Genomic DNA, 24,734 nt, shown 5'->3' on the forward strand with positions numbered 1-24,734 from the left:
TGCCGGAGGTCGTGGGTTCTAATCCCGGCTCCGCCGCTTGTCGGCTGTGTGACTTTGGGCCAGTCACTTCACTTCTCCGTGCCTCAGTGACCTCATCTGTCAAATGGGGCTTAAAACGGTGAGCCCCACGTGGGACAACCTGATCACCTTGTATCCCCCGCAGGGCTTAGAACAGTGCTTTGCAGAGAGGAAGCGCTTAACAAATACCACCATTATTTTTATCATTATTATTAAGCGCTTACTATGTGCCCGAACACTGTTCTAAGCGCTGATACAGGGTCATCAGGTTGTCCCCCTTGAGGCTCCCAGTCTTCATCCCCATTTTAGAGATGAGGGAACTGAGGCACCGAGAAGTGAAGCGACTGGCTCCAAATCACCCAGCTGACAGGTGGCAGAGCGGGATTAGAACTCACGACCCCCGACTCCTAAACCCGGGCTCTTTCCACTGAGCCACGCTGCTTCCCGGCCCGGGAGCGGAACGATTTATTGATAATTCTCCATTTGGAGATTGCTTTTTGACCTTTTATATTAGTTCCCTTTCTGCCTGTTTGGGGATTCAACTTCGTTTTGAAGAAAACCTGACCCTAGAAATTCCAAGCAATTCCAAGCTTCATCCGCCCGTCCCGGTTTTTCCCCATCTTTGGGACCCAGATCTCGTCCTCTCCAGGATGCATTCATTCAGTCGCGTCTGTTGAGCGCTTACTATGTGCAAAGCACTGTACTGAGCGCTCGGGAGAGGACGGTGCAACAAGAGACACATTCCGTGCCCGGCACGTTTTGAGGAGGGTGCCAACCGTGCCGGGGCCCAGGCGGGAAGGGAAAGGAGCTCAGGGAGTTTTGCAGGACACCCAGAGCGGGCATCGATGGCAAGCGCTTAGTACAGTGCTCTGCACATAGGAAGCGCTCAGTAAATACTATTGCATTAATGAATGAACAGGTGCCAGGCGGGTGCCCTCGGGGTGGGCAGTCACCCGGCAGCCTGGAGCGCTTACGGTGTGCAGAACACTCTTCTAAGCGCTCGGGAGAGTGCACCAGAACAATCAGCAGATGGATCACGAGCAATCATAATAATGGGAGTCAGAGGTCGTGGGTTCTAATCCTGACTCCTCCACTTATCAGCTGTGTGACTCCGGGCCAGTCGCTTCACTTCTCTGGGCCTCAGTGCTCCCCCCCCCCCCAATCTGTAAAATGGGGATGAAGACTGTGAGCCCCACGCGGGACAACCTGATTGCCTTGTATCCACCCCAGCGTTTAGAACAGTGTGTGGCACATAGTAAGCGCTTAACCAATGCCGTCATGATTATTATTAGTAGTAGTAGTAATTTAGTTATTTGGGGGGCGCTTACTATGTTACTATGTGCAGGGCGCTGTTGTAAGCGCCGGAGGGGGGAGCGAGGCGACCTCAGCTCCAACCGAGGGGGGATCAGAGGGCGATAGGAGGGAGAACAAGGCAGCAGCACGGTTCGGGGGGAAGAGTCAGAGGTCATGGGTTCAAATTCCTGCTCAGCCACTTGTCAGCTGTGTGACTTTGAGCAAGTCACTTAACTTCTCTGTGCCGCAGTTACCCCATCTGTCAAATGGGGAGTAAGACTGTGGGCCCCACGTGGGACAACCTGATCACCTTGCATCCGCCCCAGCGCTTAGAACAGTGCTTTGCCTGTAGTAGCTGCTTAACAAATGCCATTATTATTATTAATAATAAGGCCTCACTGCCTCCCTCTATTTTGCACCCCCAAAAGCATCACTGAGGCCTGGGTGGGAGGCGGGATTTCAAAGTTAATTTGCAAAAGAGATGTTGCTCTTAAAACTGGGAGGAGGAGAGCGAGGGTGGCAAGCCCTCGGATTGTTTTATCGAAGTATTTTTAGGGGGGAAAACTATTAAAGTCGATCGGCGAGACTTCTCCTTCCCTTGGGGCTGGTTTTCGATAATCGATCGTGAGACGCCTGCCGGCCCCTCTCCCGGCCGTGTACCTTGCGGGTGTCAGGAAAGAAAGGAAAATGCATTTCGGGACAAATAAAACGCAGCTAAAACGAAGTGGAAATGAAGCTTTAAACAGGATTAAATGAGTTGTGTAACTGCTGGATGCGGCTGAAGCATTGTCAGGGCTATAAAATAGCTGGCGAAAATAAAGGGGAAAATAATCGTAACGAGAAAATGAAGGCTTTACAAGAACTTCAGTAATGAACACATAACAATTGATGGTATGATGCAGTAATTATTTTCGTATTTACCCCATTAATGATTGTAATTTAACGTTAATGTCTTGGTATTTTATTCCTTCTCATTTGCAGACAAAAGCACATCTGAGACATCATCAGGGAGTAATTTGGTAATATAAAGTCATGAATAGAAAACACTAAACTATGCTCAGAACTCTGACAACATAAAGCTCCAAACAGAATAACCTCATTTGCTGTTTATTATCTGTCTTTATAATTCTGTTTACCATCGTTTGCATAAATGAATAGCTAAATTGTATACCACATTCTTTTTGGCAGGAAAAAAAAACCTGCTCGCTTAAAATCTACTGAAAAAAAGCTAACAGGTAATGCTTTTGTCAACCGAGAAAGAGGTTCATAAACTTTAGTATAAGAATAAAATCCTCGCGCAGATAACCAGAATATGTACCAGAACCCTTATCCTCACTCTCTTTGAGCAGTTTTTCTAAAATATAAAGGAATGGACATTACACCTCACTTTCAACTTTTATATCAAATGTGCCTTTGCCAAAACTTCATTTACCTAAGACAAGTAGTTCTGTTAACATGCTAGCTTGTAGTATGTTATTTTGGAAGTATTGTTCAAACTTGTGGTGAATTCTCTGAAACCAGAATTTGGAATTACAAGGTGTGAAGCGATGACTAACCAAGGTTTTTCAAAGAAAATAAGATATTTTTATTTGAAAGTTCAGTTTAACCTTTTAAATCATGTGAAATTAAATACTTAATTTAGAAGTACCTTAAATACTTAACCGGGTATTTTTATAGAAAAAAATTAATCACATTATAAAATATGCAGCTGATATAACCGTTAAAATGACACTGAACCTCAGTGAGTCAGAATTGCCTCAAAAATTCCTGAAGAGAATGACAAGCTTTGTAGCTTTCTAATTTAAAATCACAGGAAAGAGCCAGTCTTCTGGATGGGTGTGATAAATTTGTTTAATTTTGCGAGAATTTGAACTTGTTTGGACATCACCAGGTATTGAAGGAAATGTATAGCCATCCGTTAAACATCCTAGCCATAATTAAAAGAGAGGTAGGCATTGCTACATGTCTGAAAGAATAAAAGTTTTCTAAAATGCGTCATGATCCTCCACATTTTAATGACTTTAATAGTTGCTGCTTTTAACTGTGTTCTATATTTGTGTTACAACAAAATGTGTGCAAAATACAATGAGCAAAATCAAATATTTGAGTAAGGAGAAAGAAAATGGGAAAATCCCATTTTATGTTATTTTTTAGTCTCTTTGACCCAAGTTGCCTGTAAAGTTCAATCTTTTATGAAATGGTAGACTGAAAGCAATCTTGTCATCTAGTTATATCTTTTCTGTTCATTTATAGTAAAATATCTGTCTCTGGTATATAGAAAGCCAGAGGAATCAGTCATTTGTGTTTTTTATCGGATAGTCTGCTGTTTATTTGAGATTACAGCAAAGCAGGCAGACTGAAAGTCCTCTAAAGGAATTGTGTGTGTGTGTGTGTAGAGTGAGTCATAGAGGAAAGTTGACACAGCAGGCAGCCAAAAGGCCCTAATTAATTATGAAGCTCAATCGTGTGTAGAACAAAGAATATACCTTTTAAAAAGGACCCTGAAATTGATTAAAACACAGGAAAAATGGAGTTCTGATAACTCATTTTAGCAGTGAAACCGGGTTTAAATGTGATTTATCTTTGTCACTTTTAAGCTAAATTAAATTTGTGTTTCACTGACACTTCTGAGAACTTTGTTCCATTGACTTTGGTACTGCCTCATTTTTCTTAAGCTGTCTCTTTTTATCAATGAGCATAGCGGGCAACAGGATATACTCTTAAGAGTTCTTATTCTTGGAGAAGAAACACTGATTACACCCCACACTATATAGGATGATTGTGAAAATTTTTCAGCTTTCCCAGGTTAGCATTACACCTGTGGTTTTAATGCAAGGAAAAATGATCTGAGATAAATGATCTACAACTAAAAAAAAGTTGATTCTTCTTATATAGGTTTTCGTGTATGTATACAGCAGTGATTGAAAGAGTACTTTTAAAACATCAAATAAGATGGGGTATAATTGTGAAGTTGGTATAGAGACTTTTGGAAAAATTAAAAAAAAAAACTAGAGGCAAGATTAAATATAAACATGAAAATGGAATCACTTTATTATTCATTCTTAACAGCTGGTAAAGAGGTTTGGACTCTAGGAAGGTAGAACACACTTCACAGAATTTGTGATTTCCAAAGATATTCTCAGCTTATAAGGGGTCCTGATGACTTATGGTATGCATGTAAACAAGGCTCAAGAGATTTGGGTAAAATGTCATTTGAACTCCAAATAGCCAGTTTTCAGGAATGTTAGTATTTTAATTTTTCAATCAGAGAGCCAGTAATATTTTTTAGGAATTAGACCATTTGATGATAAATTGTATTCATTTAATACAATTATATGTCTAGACATTAGTAAAGCTGAAACTCGATTTTAAATTACTAGTTTGAAACCTTGTGTGCCAGAAATAATCCAAGCGAAGGTAGTATTCTCTGGCCCAGTCAGGGAAATAATTCATTCAATAGAAAGAAAAATAAAGATAAAAGTTTCTGAGGTGGTCATTAATTGTCTTTGATTAATTATCATACTTAGAATTATGAAGTATATGCAAAGAGAATATACCTTCTCATCTACTGTTTAAAAGTGGTATTTGTTAAGCACTTTGTGTCAGTCACTGTACTAAGTACTGGGGTTGGAAAAAAGCCCATCAGGTTGGACACAGAACCTGTCCCACATGAGGCTCACAGCCTTAACCCCCATTTTTTAGATGAGATAAATGAGGCACAGAGAACTTAAGTGACTTGCCCAAGGTCACACAACAGATAAATGGCAGATCTGGGATTACATCCCAGGTCCTTCTGACTCCCAGGCCCACGCTCTATCCACCAGACCACACTGCTTCTGAAAGCCTTCCTAAAATTGTATCTCCTCCAAGAGGACTTCTTTGATTAACCCCCTCATTTCTACTCTTTAATTGCCATTCCCTCTGCAATCACCTATGCACTTGGGTCTATAGATAAAATATAGATAAAGCACTTTGATTCTCACCCCACCTCCCCACAAAACTTGTGTACATATCCTTATTATCTGTCACTTCCACTTTCTGTAATTTATTGTAAAGTCTGTTTTCCCCTCTGATTGTCACCTCCTTGTGGCCTGGGATTATGTTTGGCATCTCTGTTGTATTATACTTGCCCAAGTGCTTAGTACAGTGCTCTGCACGCAATAAGCGTTCGATAAGTACCATTGATATTGGAGTAATAGCTCAAGTTACCTCAAATAACTCCTCAGTGGATGTCATATGAGTGTGTCCTGTTAATGGATGAGTGAGTGCTCGGAACTTGGATTATATAAATAGACCACAAAAATGCTGAACAACCTACATTGAGGGGACGAGAGAGAGAGTTCGGGGGAGCCTTGTGTTCCCTCCTTTTGACCATCATTTCACCATTTGCAGTTTAGTACTGTATCTCAAGTGGAGGCAATCATGGCTGGAGACTTCCTTTCAGGGTTTATTCAGCCCTTGGCCCAGGCCCATTCCCAAGGCAGTGAAGCAATTTAATCCTGTTCTGTCTTTAATATAATTACCTGTGATTTCGTGGTCCATAAACACCTGCGAGGGCCAAGACTGTCACAATAGAAGGACTGATATATGCTTGGGGGTGAGTGAGGACTGGAGATTCAACCCTAATCGCCAGTCTTGGAAGTTGCCCCTGGACTGTAGCTGATACAGTATTTTATCACTTTACAATATTTTTCTTTTCTTTTAACTCCCTGGGGGGCAGAGAGGGAAGAACTCCCTGGGCATTCTTTCAAGAATGTCACAAAAGAATATCATTCCCACTTCCAGCATGCCTTTGCTGCATGGTGCAGTGGATAGAAGCAAGGTCCTGGAAGTTAGAAGAAGGTCATGGGTTCTAGTCCTAGAACCACCACCTGTCTGCTATGTGACCTTGGGCAGGTCACTTCATTTCTCTGTGCCTCAGTTTTACCTCATCTGGAAAATGGGGATTGAGACTGTGAGCTCCAGGTGGGACAGGGACTGTGTCCCAATCTACTCGTATTCACCCCAGCGCTTAGAACATTGCATGACACATAGTAAGCATTTAACAAATACCATTATTATTCATCACTTAATCCTCTGCTTCTTCTGTCGCCACCTTAATCTCCACTCCACTCTTACCTCCACTTGGACCTATCTCCAGTTCCTCAGGTCATAGTTGGATGGCAGAGTGTGAAGCCAGGATAATGCTCTTCCTTTATCAAGAGGGGACAGTGATCCTGGCCCAGTGGGATACCACGTGCTCTAGGAACAGGGGCACATTTTAGATGGACAGCTCTCCTGGCCTCTCCACCCTTAGGGGCCCTATTCTTCATGAAGTCCAATGTGGACATCCCAATAACACCGGCTTCCTCTTCATCCTCACACTCTCAGTCCCCATTTTTCAGATGGGGTAACTGAGGCACAGAGAAGTGAAGTGACTTGCCCAAGGTCACAGAGCAGACAGGTGATGGAGCTGGGATTAGAACCCATGATCTTCTGACTCCCAGGCCTTCTGGAATCTACCACGCCATGCTGCAAAGGCATGGTGGAAATGGGAATGGTGTTCTTTTGTCATATCCTTCAAAGAATGGCCAGGGAGTCCTTTCCTCTCTTCTCCCCAAGGAGTTGAAAGAAAATAAAAATGTTGTAAAGTGGTCCATCAGCTACAGTCAAGGGGCTAATTCCAAGACTGGAAGCAGAGATTAGGATTGAATCTCCATTCTTTCATCCAGTGCTGGTCTAAACAAAGCCCCAACGATACCAGGGAAGAAAACACTCAAGCACCAGCAAAGGTATAAAGGGAAAAACCTGAAGTCTGGTTCACTGGGCTTCCAAAGCCCCAGATTTACGAGAGGATTTGGCTGGCTGTGACAAGAAGCCACATTCATGGAATATGAAAGGGAAGAAGTTTGCCCTGTGCAGAGTGGTGAACTTCATTTCCTTCTGAGTGGGGTTTTCAGATCTAGCCAGGAGCATGGAGGACACCTTCAGAACGGAGGAGAATTCCATCATCCCTGCAGCATGAAGCAGGTATGCCTTAAGGTCTAAGAATGGTGGGAAGTAGTACCTCTTGGCGGGAGAAGAGGATGAGGGGCACAGGAGGAGGGAGGAGTGGGCTATGATTGGTTTGGGAGAGAGCAAGATTAGCTTCCACTGACATAACTTTTCTCTTTCCTTTTCAGCTTCACCATCAGTCTGAGGTGCCACTATTCCCCCATGGAGTCTCAGGCCATCAGGCCTATTATCTGGCCAATCCTGCTTCCTGCTACTCTCCTAAGAATTCCACCCATCCACCCACTTGTTACCCAATACCTTGTCCAACCCCTCCCTTCATCCCTGGCATCCTGCCCACCACTCTAATTCTATAGAATGGTCTAATTGATAAAACGTGGGCCTTGGAGGCAGAGAACCTAATTCTAATCCTGACTCTGTCATTTGCCTGATGTGTGACGTTGGGCAAGTCACATAACATCTTAGTGCCTTAGTTTCTTGATCTGTAAAATGCAGATAAAATACTTGTTCTCTCCCTCCTACTTAGATTGTGAGCCTCACTAGGGACAGGTGCTGTGTTTTTTCCTAGAGCATCATATATGAACCCAGTGTGTAGTACAGTTCTTGGCACATAATAAGCATTTAACAAATATCTCAACTATTATTATTATTACTCAGAAAGACCACATTATTTGTGGAACTTGCTGTAGTGAGAGGCCAAAGTGGAAGTCAAGATGGATGACCTAAAAGGGGCCTTTGGGCATCTTCCATCAGTGGTCCTCATAATCAGGCTAAGTGAATAAGCAAGTATTGTGGTGATTTAAGTGATGGATGAAGAGACGTCCATGCCAAATGGGCACAGGGATCATGTCTACCAACTCTATTGTATTGTACTCTCCCAAGTGTGTGGTACAGTGCTCTGCACACAGTAAGTATCCAAAAAATGACATTGATGGAAGAATTTTCCCAAGCCTTGCCTGCTTCTACACTTCTTACTAACTCTTTTGTGGCCTTCCTTCTATTTTATTGACACCATTACATTGACTCAGCCTTTAAGTTGGCATCATGTTAGATCCCTGGGTTGGGATGAGGTGTCAGTAAATTGGTACTGGCCTAGCTCCTCACCCAGGGTATTTCACTCGTTTCCTATATCCCACATAGGTTAAAAGAACACAAGCGTATGTCTGGAGCAGATACTCTCAGGCCCACAGACATACGCTAATTTCCATAGGGTTAAACCAAGCGGAATGGAAGGTGGAGGTGGAGAATATTAAATTCGCTCATTATGCCTGCTGCCTGCATCTCATTAGGCCCTAGACACGAGAGCCACTACTAATTTTTCTGGTTGGGTTTAGTGTTTACTGGTCTTCTGATAGGGCTTCCTCCTTCACCCTCAAAGTATGTTTCTATGGTTCCAAGTGCAGCCAATGCATTTAATGTGTTTGCAGTTATGTGGTGAAGTGTTTTGTTAATCTCACTCTGCCTGTTGTGTGACCTTGGACAAGTCACTTAACTTCTCTGTACCTCAGTTTCCTCATCTGTAAAATGGGGATGAAATACCTATTCTCCCTCCCCTTTAGGTTGTGAACCCCGAGTGGGACAGAGACTGTCTGACCTTATTATCTTGTGTGTACCCCAGTGCATAGTATACATGTGCTGATCACATAGTAAGTGCTTAATACCTCAGTCATTATTACTTCTCATTTTTGGAAAGCCGCTGCAAATATAGTTCCACCAGGCATTTGATTGCCACTTCCTTATTCAGTCAGCACAGTCTCCCTACCACATCTTTAAACCCAATTATTCCCAGTTCTCTGTCAACAGAGGGTCAGCCAGGGATGGGATAATGTGTGTGGGTTCCATTAGGTGAGCTATATGACAGGAGAACCAGGATAGAGTGTGAGGTTGGAGTGAAAAGAAAGTTTTTTGTAGACAAGTAATGTTTAATCCCTCCTCAGCCATGAGCCCTTCTCACTCCACCCCATTGCTCCCTCCTCACTTGTCCTCCAGTACCTGGTCATTTTGTCATATAGGAGAGATGCAAGATCTTATTTGCAACATTTATGAGATTTTGATGGTCTTCCACTGTGAGCGTTGTGGTGTGTAATATTAAGATACCTTAGATTGTGACAGCTCTTAGGGACATCAATGAATGTAGCCTGCCTTTAACAAGTTTTCTGCATCTGAAGAATTGGATAGATCTGATAGGATTGTACAGAATTTTGGAAACCAGATTTTGTTATGAAAGATTCCAGGGGACTAATTTTTAGGTTATGAGCTACATTTCATTTTGAAACCATATTAAATGTTTCATTCCAACAATGACAAGCCTTCTGGTTTTTTGATAAATAATTTAATAAGGAAATTGAAGTTAGAGCAATTGGCTTATTTCTTATTTTAACTTTCAATAGATTTAATATCTCTAAAATGTGTCTTCTTGAAATGCTCTGATTGGAGACATTAAGTTACTATGTGAGCTGGATATTAATTTCCTATTTCTTTCTGTGTATCTTGTCAACCAGAAAGCAATATCAAGTTAAGACCAAAGTGATTTTACCACCAATGTGGAGCCATCAATCATTAATTGCAAAGTCTTCCTAATGAAGAGATCAAGGAAATAGCTGTGGATGAAACACTTTGAACACGTCTGTAACTGCATTCAATGGGGTCACTGGTGACAATGTGGATGACAACTTTTACCTCTGGGAAAATGTTTGCCATCAAATCTAGACTAGAGAGGCTGAAAACTCTATTGATCGGACAGCTGTAAACCTCTGGCTAAAGAAGAAAGTGGTGGACTTTTAGTAAATCACATAATAAAGTCCCCCCCGACCCCTCCTGATTGAGTTACTTGGTTTTCTTTGTGTTGAGAACCCCCACAGTATGAAATAGATAGATCGTTTAATTTCATAAGGAGTGGTCCCTCAGGACTAGGTTTGAACGCTGAGAAATTTGTGCGTGATAACGCACATACACATGCAACGAATACTAACCTAGGAGTCACAGGTGTTTTACATTCTCCTGTAGATTGTTAGCTTCTTGTGGACACGCATCACATCTACCAACTTGTTGTGTTGTACTTTCCCAAGCAGTACCATACTCTACACATAGAGAGCACTTGTTAAATACCATTGATTGATTAGTTTCTATTCTCAGGTCCTACTGTGTAATCTAGGAAGGTCAGTTGCATCCATGCATCTACTTTGATTTTCTCTAAATGTTGCTGAGGCAAACCTGGGGCTCCAGGTTTATCTCTGATGACGTCTGCACAGCCAAAATGGAGTAGGATTGTGGAATTAAAGGTGAATTTGGGGTAGTTTAACATAATCCAGATTGCAGTGTACAGCTAAAAAATGTTTTTACTCCCCACAGTTGTGCACAATCCATGTAAAACTGTGGAAACCTGACTTTGTATTCATTTTTCTTCAAGCTGAAAGTTTCTAAAGTACAAAGCATGGAGTTATTTCAATTCGTATGGTATCTTATGTTGCTGAGTCGTCCCCGACCCATAGCGACGCTATGAACACATCTTTCCCAGAGTGCCCCACCTCCATCTGCAGTTGTTCTGGTATTGTATCCATAGAGTTTTCTTGGTAAAAATATGGAAGTGGTTTACTATTGCCTCCTTCTGTGCAGTAACCTTGAGTCTCCTCCGTTGACTGTCTCCTGTGCCGCTGCTCTTCAGCACAGGGGAGTTTTGACTTGTAGCAGATTGCTTTCCACTCACTAGCCACTGCCCAAGCCAGGAGTGGAATGGGTATGCATCTGCTTGACTCTCCCTTCCGTAGCCAAGACTGGTCTAGTACTGGAAACTCTCCAGCTGCGATCCTGAGAGGGGTCATGTGGTACAGAATACAGCGAAGCTTAGGAGGGTATTTGCTAAATACATTTGACTGATTTACCAGAGTTAATGTTTACAGAGTACTTTGACTTCTTGGGTAGAAGCTGTCTGTTATAGAGAATGCCATTGTTGTGTTTATGTTTTTAAGTTACAGATTTTGGTATAAGTTGAGCTGGTGAAATAACTAACACTATCATACTGGGAATCATTCTTCCTTTCATGTGCAGAATAGGATCTGGTTGCCTGTTATTCTAGATGTGGAAAGCAGTTGCACCTCAAATTTCTCCCATTCCCTTCCCTGTTCTTGGTATTCTGTCCTCCATCATGTGTTATGCCAGGGGCTGGAGGGGAGGAAAGAGCCTACTGTGGGACTTGGGGCAAGTCTTTACTTCTCTCTGCCTTACTTTCCTCATTTTATTTAAATGGATTGCATTTTACAAATGAGGAAATATAACTGTACTTCTTCCTTAGATGGTGAGCCCCAGATGGAACTGAGACCTTATTCAACCTGATTATCTTCATCTATCCCAGCACCAAGTTCAGGGTTTGGCAGACAATAAGAACTTAACACATACCATAATTATTGTTATAATTAGCTACATCTAGATTGTAGATGTCCTCCGTGGCAGAGCCATCAGAGCTCTCAGAGATTTTTCAGTTGTGTGGCTTCTTATGGCGCCTGCTACCCCTGTCAGCTACCTCATCATTGCACCATTGCTTAAGTGTTCACTGTGTGCCAGGCACTGTACTAAGCACTGGGTTGGTTATAAGCAAATTGAACAGGACACATTCCCTGTCTCACATGAGGCTCATAGTCTTAATCCCCATTTTACAGATGAGGTAGCTGAGGCACAGAGAAGTGAAGTGACTTGCTCAAGGTTACACAGAGACAAGTGGCAGATGTGGGATTAGAACTCAGGTCCTTCTGACTCCCTGGTTCATTCTCTGTACTAGGCAACCCTGCTTATCTGCTGTGTGTTACTTCTAACAGGGCGTTCAGAATAACATTACAACTACCTTCTCACCATGCAAACCTCAAGAAGCACTGCAAGATAAAAATACCCCTAAAAGTCTTATAAAATCTTGAGGATGGCAAAGTTACTATAAAGTTCTAAGTTTCATTTTCTTGCTTAGTGGCCAACAACCTCGAACAAAAAGCAAATTAAAACCACAGACAACTGAAATATCACAGGAATAAGCAGAATCTGGATACATATTGTACTTGTCTATAAATTACATTGTTGTCTGTCTCCCCCTCTAGACTGTAAACTCATTGTGAACAGGGAAAGTGCATTCAAACTCTTTTTGCATTGTACTATCCCAAGTATGTAGTACAGTGTTCTGCAGACAGTAAGTGCTCAGTAAACTCCATTGATTGATGTATGCTTTATGAAATCAATGTGAAAAATGCCAGTTTACAACAAATAATGTATGAAACATCAATTGAGAAACTTCCCCCATGTTTTTAATGTCCCATAGAAAAAATGTCTTGGGATGCTTATGTTTTATCAATATAGTATATTTTATTTTCTTGAAATCTAAATGATACATCAAGGAATTTTACAGTTTTCATTTGCTTCATTTCCCGTGGAGCCAAAGCCCTGAAAGTAAGAAGACCAACAGTGGGGAGAAGGACTCAACAAGGCCTATTATTATAGACTTGAGCACCAATACCAGGCATTTTTATTTTTAGTACAGTATAATTTGAGCCCATCCACTAGAAGAATTAGGTAAAGATTTTGAGTCGACACTTGCATCATCTTAAGAAGGCATTAAAACTTAAATAATGAACTATTAGAGGTTCAAAGCTGTAATTGAATCAAGATTTTAGAAACTTCAAAATTTGGTTTTTTTGACTTTTTTTGAGTTCTTTTGTTCTCGCATAGAAAAGCAGATGACATCTGTATCAAATTATAGATAATTATTCCCCTACTTCACATGGTTAATACTATGAATATCTTTTTTGTGTAGAATTTGATTTGGTAGGTTGGGTGAGCTTATTAGCATTCGACCCCATTAAACTAATAACTCTGTAACTTTGGATACTTATTAAAATGTTTTTAGTTACATTTTATTTTGCATCATCCATTGTTTTTTGTGGAGATTTTTAAAATCTCGACCTAGCTTATGCTTTTCTGTAAAGTCTTGCATCTACATATACCTTCCTCTGAAACTGGAACTGGGTTATGTGTGTGGATTTATTATTTGATTTATATGGTACCTCTTATCTGAATTATTTCAGAATAGTTTGCTTCTCCTTAGTTGTTAAAGTAAAAAAAAAAAAAAGACCACTTAAAATTTTGGATTTTCTGTAGTTCTGTCCTTGGCTACCACTGAGTCACTCTCACAGATGTGGCAACCAGTCCAAATCCACCCACCTTTAGACCTTGTTAGCAGCCGAAACTTTTCATTAAGTTTCGGCCTGGGCCAAAAACTGGTTGAACGGGCTACTTTGTTTTTACCCCTCACCTGCAGGCTGTTTTTCTGCACCTTTCTACAGGCTTTCAGATGGGCATATTGAAGGCATCTGTTAAATTGGTGGCGGGCAATTATTTTGTCTGCAGGGACACTTTGTAGACATTCCTGACTTTCAAAAGTCTTGCATGGATAGTCCACGCCCCTCCAATCCTTTATCGCTTAATAAGACAGTGAATTACTCAATCATATTTATTGAGCTCTGGCAGTGTGCAGAGCACTGTACTAAGCACTTAGGAGAGTGCAATATAACTTACCCTGACTCTCCACATGGAGCCCCATTCCTCTTTCAGTGGAGCATTATGTGATGTATTCCATTAGTCGATGGTAATAGGGTGCCTGTCTTGGAAAGTCTGACTACCACATTTTATATCTTTAGATGAAGATTCAAAGATAGAAAGGAGTGGCAGTGTAAACTTTATTACAGCAAACTACTTAGTTTGGTAAAAAGGAATAACTAAAAATCTCTCTGTCCCAGAGAGCAAATACTACACTATGTCTTATCCAGAAATATGGAAAGGCACTGTGATCAGGGTGATGGCACTGTGCTTGTAGAATGTAGTGGTTGGTATGGATATATACCCATATTCTACAGGTTTTTGCCCTGGAATGACTGGTGCACAAGTGAGGATCAATGTCATCGTGCTTTCATAGGCAGTGCACCCAGACCAATACAGATGCCTGCTTTTGGTGCTGAAAGGAAGCTGTTTTATTCCTGCAGTTGGGTATTCAAAAGAAACTCTGACATGTTTTGTTGTTCTTTCCACAGACGTTATTACACTTGGTGATTCTAGGTTCCTGGTCATATTGGCTTTCAGCAGTTAGAAAATTAATGATCTGTGAGTGCCATTCTTAGTCTCCAGAAACAACTTTTCTGAATCTGATACTTTTATCCTTTTCTGCTCTTAATGTGTGGACTTCACACTGAATACAAGAAGAAATGAGGAAAACAGAGGCATCAGTTTAAATGCCAGAAATTAAAAGCAAAAGTAATTCACCTTTACAAAGGAAAATTTCAATAAATCTGTAAGATATCCAGTGTAGAATAAGTTGTTAAAATTCCATCTTCATAGATTTAAAATTCTGCTAGCCACTTGCAAAATGATTTCCTTAGCTCTCCATGGGTGTGTAGACTGCCTGTCTCTCGCTGTCTGGCCTTCCTAAGTTAAAGGTTAAATTGTTTCGAGGGTTTTTCATGAATTATTACATGTCTGGGGAAACCAGCATAGACCATAACAGTTGCTGCCACAGAATGGCAGTTTTTACAGTATGTTGCTTATTAGGAGGACTAAGATTGCCCATCAGCACTCCTTCCTCTGTCTTTTTCCTACTGTTCACCCTTTTGCTTGCTTATCTCACGGTGCAGTGTGACCTAGTGGAAAGAGTGCAGCTCTAGGAGGCAGAAGACCTGGGTTCTAATCTGGATCTGCTGATATATATATTTTAAGCACTTAATGTGTGTCAAATACTATTCTTAGCTCTGTGATACAAGTTAATTAGTTTGGACACACTCCCTGTCCCACATGGAGCTCACAAGTTGCTTCCCTGCTACATGACCTTGGACAAGTCACTTCACTTCCCTCTGCCTCTGTTTTCTCACCTGAAAATTGGGCATTCAATGCCTGTTCTCCCTCCCATTTAGACTTTGCCTAGTACAGTGTTTAGCACATAGCACTGAGCAAATACCATCATTATTATGCTGTCATGGGAGCACTGTTTTGCATAATACTTCCTTGTGTCTGTGCAGGGTGTGTGATCAGGTCTTACTATAGCCCTTCATTCACCATAAAGTTCCTGCCTTCAGATCTACCCAGATCCACTGCTACTCCAAGGGAGAACGGGAAAAGCAGAGTTTCAACGAGCAAAGCCAGAATGCCTGTCACTGCCCCTACTTACCCCTGGACAGTGTTTCTTTAGCTTGATGCCTTGTGTCACCTGCCTTAGACTGCTGTGTCTCTAAAGATTTCCCTTGCTCGGATCATTTGGGATGCTAGTTTCTCATCTGTTCATGCATCATTTGCTGCTGTGGTAGAATTTAGTAATGGCTTTCAAGTGTGAGCTGCCAATAAGAATTTTTTGACAATGTGTGAAGTCGGTCTAATGCAAGTTTATTTATTAGCATGGTCTTCCAGGAGTTGGTTGTCAGCCTACAGTGTTCCGTGCACTCTGTCAAAGAATCAATAGTCCATTGCGTATATGTGCACTTAGAGGGCCATCATCTGCATCTAGTTGTGGAATGACTCTGCCTGAAAGAGTTTGGTGGATTTTGAATAATACTGAAGTGAGAAAGCATCCCGAAGCCTTGGAAAGAAGTGCCCTTATTTCACAATAAGCATGGCTATGTAAAATAGTTTGAATCAAGTAAGATTCATTACTTAGCTTTGCATCCTGCAGTTTGTGATGGGAAACGAATGGAATGAAATACTAACAGCATCGATTTATGAAGTTGTTTCAAGACATCATCAGATGTCTTCTGGACTCAGGCTTGCCCAGAAGTTGCCAGAGTCTCGATTCATTTGTGCTGGCAGTGAGTTGGTCAGGTTAATGAAAACAGAGGAAAATTTCGGCTGGCTGTCAATTGTGTTTCACTTGAGTCTAATTTGTTGTAAATAGCACGCTAGTTAAATCTTCCAGAGTCCAAAGCAAATCTGGGATTTCATTGCTCTGCATTTGACAAAGTATGGAGATAAGTGGACTGAGAGAATGCTGGCTAAGATCTTGCAAGGGTGGCAAGCAGGCTCACACTATGGTTAGCTGAGACTTGAGTGAGGCAATATCCTTGATCTGTATGTTCCAAAAGAACTTATGCCAATATCCCTGCAATATCTTATTGCTGATCTCGATGAATACTACAGGAATGCCTTCAGTTACAAGAGTTTTACTGTTTCAGCATGGCTCCGTTTTCAGAAGCCGGTTTCCCCATTGAGAGATGAAGGCGTGTCTATGTTTTCAGTTTTATGTTGATTTGTACATAATCTCATAGTTTTATAGGACTCCATATAAAGAACTGTGAAATACTATTCCCAGTTATGGAAAGTATTGAATCATCTGCCCTTGTCAGAGATCTGGGCTTAAGGGGCAGGAGAATTTCATAAATGCCTTTTAAGTTCAGTTCTGCCAAGGGCTTCAACTCCTTTAAAAAAAAAAAAAAAAAAAAAAGAGCCCCAGTAGTTTATGTAGATGCTGATGATTCTTCTGCAGGAGAGAAATTTCTAAGATGAAGTATGCTACTACTTCTCCATTAAATTTCATGTTGACCAGTTCCTCATAAAGTGCAGGTCTTAATCAGGGCAATCGAATCTAAGACATCAGACCAGGTTGCCCTACAAAGATCAAGTGTTGGCCTTGGGCATAGGATAAAAGGAGTTAAATTTAATATTCTTCCAGAAAACAATGTAAAGACAGTAATCAGCTACATCTGGGAGATCCCATCTCAAAGGGATGGAAAGGCTAAGAAATAGTTCTCAAGGAGCTAACAAAATCAGGCTGGGCTAATTTTCATTTTGCTAAAGCCTTACAACCCTCACAAATAACCCATCTTATAATAGTCTTTCCCTGATGAAGCCTTCATTTCCTCTACTCCCTCTCCCTTCTGCATCGTCCTTGAACGTGGATTTATATCCTTTATTCACCCCACACTCAACTTCACAACACTTATGTACATATCTGAAATTTACTTTAATGTCTGTCCCCCACTCTGACTGTAAACTCTTTGTAAGCAGGGAACATGTCTACCAACTCTATTATTTGTTCACTTCCAGTATACACTCCAAGTGTATACTCTTTTAAGTGTATTGTACTGTGTGCTCAGCAAGCACTCATTAAATATAATTGTTTGAAGAACACCTTAGAATTTATTACAACTTATTGAATAGTGTCTTGGTTTCATCATGAATAAATGCACAGACATCAATATAAAGAATGATACAGTATATTTCATTCAATCAGTCACTGCTATTTACTGAGTGCTTACTGTGTGCTGAGTACTAAGCTCTGGGGAGTGTGCTCTAAGCTAAATAAACCCTATTCCTATCTTCAAATAGTTTACAGTTTTTTAGGAGAGGAATACATTAAAGTAAATTACAAGGAGGGGAAGCAACCAAGTATAAGATTGTGCACCTAAATGTTGTGGGGTGTAGGGTGAGTTTGGTTTGTTTTGTGCTTTCACCTTTTTTATATGTCACTAACAGTGCTATGATAGTTCACTAAGATAACAAGTTAAATTCTAGTAGCAAGCATTCTAACATTTAAAAATAAGACAACTCCAGTTTTACTAAAAGCCTACAGGAAATCAGGAAGTTTCTTTAAAAGCAGGTACTGTGGCAAGATGGAAGCCTTCCAGAGAGGCACCCAGCTGTGCTGCGTTTGTTGTGAGCTGAGATGGCAATTTGGAAAGAGTCCAGCTGAATGCAGAATGTCTGGCTGCCGAGCTGTGATTGACCTGTGGGAAACATGAGGGCCTTTTTGCAAGAGGAATCCCTTGAGAAGGGGCTGTAGAGCAGGAGGGCCCAGTTCATTAGTTATGGTACTTTTAAAGCACTCACTAGGTGCCAAACACTATGTTAACTGCTTGATAGATACAAGTGTAATGGATCAGACATAGTCCTTTCCACATGGGGTCATAGTGTAGGTGGGGTAGACAGATTAAAGCAAGATAACACCCAGAAACAAAGTCAAGGCAAGAAAACGTGGTTCTTGGAAGTATGACTCCTCAGACTCACCACTCCTGGAAAAGTGTCAGAAATAGATGGGGGTGCCCAAGAGGGGCCCCCAGCATCTGAATTGTTTCAACCAGTTCTTGGGCTGAGTGGCAAGATCAATGTAAGGGGTATTGCTGGTGTAATTTCCTGAAAGAATAGATTGAGGAATATTGGCCGGAGAGGTTACAGTGGGACCCGCTGAGAAAGTTCCAGGAAAAGAACGGATTTTTGGTTTGCTGTATGTCTGGCTCTTGGTTTGACCCACAGCCAGACACACTTCTTCAAGAAAACCTAGAGGAGGCAGGCTGAGGAAAAGCCTGGATCCTGAACCTTTTGTTGACTACAACAACCAGGTCTGTGTGAATTTTCTAATTGGACAGTATGTTTTGTGAGGACAGGAATAAAGCACTACTTGTTTAATATAGTATCAGTATGCTTATTATGTAATATTTTGTTGTTGTTGTTTGTAATGCAAATAAGAGCAAAAATGCTCTCTGCCTGTCCCAGGGAATTAAAGTGCTCTTTCTCCCACTTCCTTGTGATTCTACCTAACTCTAATCAAGTGAAGAAGCTAAGATACATAATTTGACCTGAATTAATTAATTTGTCACCACGTATGAGCCAATACATGTTTCTCTTTTGAGAGTCAATGATCTTTCTCTTGGTCTTCTCTATATTGAGGTTACCTCACTCTGTCTAGTATTCATTCCTGTTGATGATTTAATATGTTAATAATGCTTTAAATTTCTTTTGCTTCTTTCTTTCTAAACACCCAGTGTTTTTGAACAATTTCAGTGTTTAAAAAGAAGCTGCTCTTTCATTTCTTCCTTCTTGTTGTGCTCTGGCTTGTTTGCCTTGGAGACTTCTAAGATTAAATAAGATTAAATAACTAAGTCTTGGAGCGGGAATGGCTTTTCTGCTAGGATTTTCTGCCTTAATTTTTCCCCCCAGTAAGTCCAAGGGGTCAGACATAGTCTGGGGCAATACTTAAGGAGTCTGAAGACTGGAAAAAAAAATTGAGTTAGTTGTTTTGGATCTTTCTCCTGTTTCACATTGAAATGATGTGGGGGTCAAGATGTGTTCTAAATTGATTTATTTCACAGTGAAAATGCATCAAGAGCCCAGAGAACATGCCTCTTTGGCATTCAGTTGCTTACACCCTGATAGTGATGTTTAATGATGATCTTCAAGAAGTATTTGACTAAAAGACTCCAAATTATTATTTAAGGATAATTTTCCAAAAATAAATGATAATTTTTCCAAATTAATTATCTCAATTGCCTGAATTTTCATTTACTTCTGATTTTATGGAAATTAAAAGCTCTGAAATATTTTAATAAAGTGAGACAATTGTATATTCTTACTGATTACCCCCATGTCAGTATTACCCTCCCCACTGCAGAGAGGAGAGATCTGGGTCTGAGTGGGTTTGTGACATGCTCAAGAGTACAACAGATCTGGAGTAGATTTTGATTTCTAGCAAAGTACACCACCTGCCACCTTACTAAACACACTTTAGGAAGATTTTTCTTTAATTCAGTACTTCTTCTTTGGGGATATGTTGGTTTGTGATCAAAGCAAATTTAAAGCAAATTGTTTGCATTGTCAGAAGAAAAAAATTGAAGAAAAGCTAATGACTTTCTCTCTTCTCCTCTCCCCCCTCTCCCCCCCCCCAAAGAACAACTCAGTTTGAGCAGCGTGGCTCAGTGGAAAGAGCACGGGCTTTGGAGTCAGGGCTCATGAGTTCGAATCCCAGATCTGCCACTTGTCGGCTGTGTGACTGTGGGCAAGTCACTTAACTTCTCTGTGCCTCAGTTCCCTCATCTGTAAAATGGGGATTAAGACTGTGAGCCCCACGTGGGACAACCTGATTCCTCTATGTCTACCCCAGTGCTTAGTGCTTGGCACATAGTAAGCGCTTAACAAATACCAACATTATTATGATGGCAGGGGCAGAGGGACTGGAGAGGGAAAGAATAGATATAATGAATGGGAATGATTGTATTTTGCTGTGGGGATAGGAGAGGAAGAAAGAGAACCTGAACTAGGAAGAGAGAATGAAGATCGGGTATAAGGGCACAGAATTTCAGTCCTACCATAGACATTTTTAGATATGGCTTTGATTGGCCAGAGGCCAGACAAGCAGGATAACACATTTTGCATTTGTTTCTGAGCCTGCATTGCATGCTATGTAGATGGATCTAAATAAAGGGCAAATGACAAGTTTCCCAAACTCGGTACACTTGGTTTGTGTGCACAAATCATAAGTGGTATTTTTCCTCAATCAAGGGAGGAAGGATCACTTTTCTAATATAATCATTTCCAGAAGGGTAAAAGAGGGTAAAAAATTTTTACATTTTGAAAATTACAAGCCTATATTTAGTAACAGTAGATGAGAGGTTCCAAATCCTCGAACTGATAATTGCTATTGCTGTTGATTGACACCCTAAAAAGTTAAGAATACATGTTAATTCTTTTCTAATGTCTTCTTCTAGGATGCTGAACTCTTTCATGATCAGGAGATCATCCTTGTCTTTCATCTAGTGATTTGTTGCCAGGATCTACAGACCAGAGGTAAATTAGGAGTTATTCCTAAAAATTGCTAATCTGATCCTTACTATCTGTATTTTATTCCATTAAGAAGTTTGATTTATGGCTCAAGAGGCCTGAAGATAAAGGTCATCAATGATCATAAGAAGTTCGTGGCTATATTTTTGCTATAAACTGAAAATCCATGGGTTGACAAGTTAACTGACTTTTTATTATATAGGGACTTCCCAGGTAGCACACTAAACTGGTTCCATGAAAATAGAGGGTCAAGCAAAAGAGCACTGAATGAAGTATAGTTTCCCAAAGGAAAAATGTGCATAAATGTTTTCCCAATGCCCAAAATACTATAATGTTTGGAAAACCAGTTTCAAAAGATGCAAGAAATACAGTAACATTAATTAACTAGCAATGTAGGCCTGTAGTGGTAATGCAGTATTTTGAATTACCTCTTTATGTGTATGTATATAAATACTTAATTTGCATTACTTTTCAGATCCTATTTAACAGAAATGCACTTTGTGATAAAATACCAAAGATCTGTCGTTTTATAATGCTAACTAGAAAACAAGCATTTATTGTAATGAGTTTTATTCTCTCCATTCAAAGCAGTCACAACACTTCTAATATTGAGGGGAAGGAAGGTTTTTGAGGCAAGGAAAATTTTGCATAGGCTGCAAAACCAGAGCTCTATCTCAGTGAGGAAAGCATGCTAAAAAATACCAGTGTTGATTATTTATTTTTAGCTGGATTATCATAAGTAGTTCACAAGAAATGCTATGCATAGGATTCAAACCTTAAGGAACTTAGATTAGTAATTTAACTTAGCTTAACCTTGCACTGTTTTGGAGACCACTGTAGCAGTACCAGAGAAAGAAATATCTATGTGGATTTGAAATAGAAAGAAAATGTGGGCAATATCAATATCACGATTTTCAGCTTTCTTTAAAGAAAATACCTGCAAATATTTACCTCCCCCCTCACTGGCTCTCTCTATCATTGGTTGGTCTTGTGTATCAGGTACGGTAGAAATGAACATTTTTACTGAATACATTTTTTTCTCACTGCCCAACATAGGTTTGTGTAGCTAGGATTTTAAAGCATAGGAAGTGGAGGTAACTGGGGATTTACTGCAGTGCTTTTTTTCATGCATATAATATTGCATCCTTAGATTAGGAAGAAACAAAGAATCAGAATCTTTAGAGAATTTATGTTGGGCAACTGTATCTTTCACTCTAAAAGTTTCAAAAGGAACCTGATGAAGTGGTCATTTAGGAATTAATTGTCTGTAACTTCTTCGAACATAGCTTTCTCACGTCATTAAAATATTCCTATTGATAGTCTCAGGAATATTAAATCAAGTATTAAAATGAGTCATTTAAATTCAGAAGCAAATGAACATGAAAGTAGTGCGCACATAGATTACCTTGTACTAGAAATAGCGTATGACTAACGTGAGTTATTAAAATGTGATTTTGGTATTAACAACTGTAAGCAACCTGAGGTTGGCTTGATATAAAATTGGGGAACTGTACTAGATGTTTCCGGGGGAAAGAAAAGACATCAACTAGTCCCTCTTAGAACAGACCTCATTATAATGAACAGTATTTATTGACGACCTTATTTGTTGTGTAAAGCATTTTTTCAAGTCATTGGCCCAGGTTTAAAACCAGCTTTCCAGCATCCTAGGGAGCAAGAGTGTTGCTAGTGACTGTGCAAACCATTTCCTTTGCCGGGGGGCAGCGGGGGCACCCTGTCCCCCACCCACCAGGCCCAATGGCACTGTGAAGGGAATATGTATGTTCTTCTTCTGTACTTTCCCAAGTGCTTAGTTCAGTGCTCTGCATGCAGTAAGTGCTCAATAAATAAGATTGAATGAATGAATAAATGAACATTGAGAAGGTCTTCTAGCCAGTGCTTGTGGCTACTACAATAAGATTGGGTCTACACTAAGGCATTAACTTAGATCCTTGAAGTCATTTACATGGGCCCGTGGATCGCTGTCATCCTCTTGATCAGAAATATTTATTGAACATATCTAATGTGCACTAGGTTCTTGAAAGTATAAAAAGAAAGAAACACTGAAGGCATCCCTGCCTAGAGGGAGTTCACATTCGCACAGATGTATCTTTACCCAAGTGCTCTCTGACAAGATTGTTCAAAGGAGCAACGTTATTGCCTTTTACTCCCTTCCAGCTCTTTCAGCTCAGTAAAAAGAAAAGTTCCATATTCTAAGCGATATGAAAGTCCCTATCCTTTTTCACCCTATTTTTTTGGTCCTATGGGTGCAACATGGCCTGTCACTCAGGAGCAGTAGGGCTGTGGTGGTTAGGAGGATTGAGAGAGGCTTGAGGCATTGGAATTGTTTCCCTCTGGTTTTACACATTTTGTACTTACTAAGTATTTATACTTAACCTGGGGATAAGGTTAAACGCATAGTAAAACCATCACATTATAGTGGAGATAGGCAAAAGTCACGCATTAGAGAATTTCAGTGATGAGTGTTACTGGAATACAGTCTGAAATCAGTTCTTCTATAATGTGTATTTTCAGATGAATTTTGGATAGAATATTATTACAGAATAGGGAACTTCCTTCTCATAATGCATGGGAACATTCTTCCATCTAGACTGTAAGCTCTTTGTGGGCAGGGAATGAGCCTGTTTATTGTTATATTGTACTCTTCCAAGCACTAAGTACAGTGCTCTACACACAGCATTCAAAGATGAATGAATGAATGTATGTCTTTCTGGGTACAAGGCAATGTGACTTTGGAATAATGAATAATGAAAGTATTAATGGTGAAATTTGTTAAGGACTTCCTATGTTCCAAGCACTGTACTAAGCTCTGGGGTAGATACAAGATAATCAGGTCAAAGTCCCTATTCTTGGTACTGTACAAATGCAGTGTTGATCAAGTCAGGAGTTCATAAATGTGAATTTCTGTGACCCTGAGGTTCTTCAAGAAACACAGACCCTGCATTTTAGAACTGACTGTACTTCCTGATAAAAACTCTTTGGAATAAATAAAAAAACACAAAAAACACAAAATACTGCATTTAAAGGCAAGGGCAGGGTTTACTATGGAAAATTCCCATCAGGTGCCAATGAAATGAAGGTCACAGCCTTGACCTTTTGTAGATTCAGTTTTACCAAAGAAAGTGTCTGATATCAAATCTCATCAAGACTAATGAAATTTGTTATGAAATGAGATGTCCACTGAAGTAAATGGGATTTGAGATAATTTATCCCTACTGTAGAGAATGCAATTTAATAGATATTGGATCCATGTTGGAATGAATGGGACTTGATATCTACTGCATCTACATTGATTTCTTTTTGGATGTGAGTACTATCAAATCAACGTATTTTCAGTGGGGAGTTGTTAGTGATCACATTTTTCATTCTAATGCTGATTCAATAAAATATAAAAGTGCAGTTACAAGCATGTACTCTAGCCTCTGGTATTAGGAGAAAAGCCTTTTTGTTAGTAAAACACTCACCTTCTTTATGTATTACCTGTACCTTTCATACCCATATGACCTTCAATTACCGTATATGTGTGTGTGTATGTGTGTATATATATGTGTGTATGTGTGTAAGATATATTCATTCATTTCTTCATAAAATGTTGACATGAATGTGCAAATAGTCACCAAGAATAATGAATGGTAGGCAGAGTTTTTCAAATGCAAAAGATGATGTTACTTTGGATATCTGGCATAGAGTTGGATGCTTTGAGTGAGAGAAATCCTCCTGATTCTCCTCTTCCCTCTATGGCTAATCCTAAATTTCTTTCACCAGCTCTTCTGTTCCACCCCCTAACTGAGGGGTGTCCCTTAAGGGCCTGCTCTGGTTCCCTTCACCTTTACATTTACATCCACTCCCAG

At 40.3% G+C, this 24,734-nt stretch overlaps 1 protein-coding gene and 1 non-coding gene across 4 annotated transcripts in view; one reads left to right on the forward strand and one right to left on the reverse strand.

Moving 5' to 3' along the window:
• Positions 1 to 24,734, forward strand: part of LOC100075704 (retinoic acid receptor beta) — a 477,276-nt gene that overhangs the window by 10,970 nt on the left and 441,572 nt on the right. For all 3 annotated transcript variants that reach the window (XR_005660281.1, XM_029071231.2, XM_029071229.1), the window contains exon 2: positions 20,793 to 20,871. The gene's annotated coding sequence lies outside the window, so the exon portion shown is untranslated. The remainder of the gene's footprint in view (positions 1 to 20,792; positions 20,872 to 24,734) is intronic.
• On the reverse strand, positions 10,982 to 11,119 carry LOC114814004. Its single transcript, XR_003761747.1, has one exon. It is a non-coding gene; the product is annotated as a small nucleolar RNA SNORA7 (small nucleolar RNA).

This window comes from Ornithorhynchus anatinus, chromosome 8, assembly GCF_004115215.2.
Source record: "Ornithorhynchus anatinus isolate Pmale09 chromosome 8, mOrnAna1.pri.v4, whole genome shotgun sequence".
Classification (NCBI taxonomy): domain Eukaryota; kingdom Metazoa; phylum Chordata; class Mammalia; order Monotremata; family Ornithorhynchidae; genus Ornithorhynchus; species Ornithorhynchus anatinus.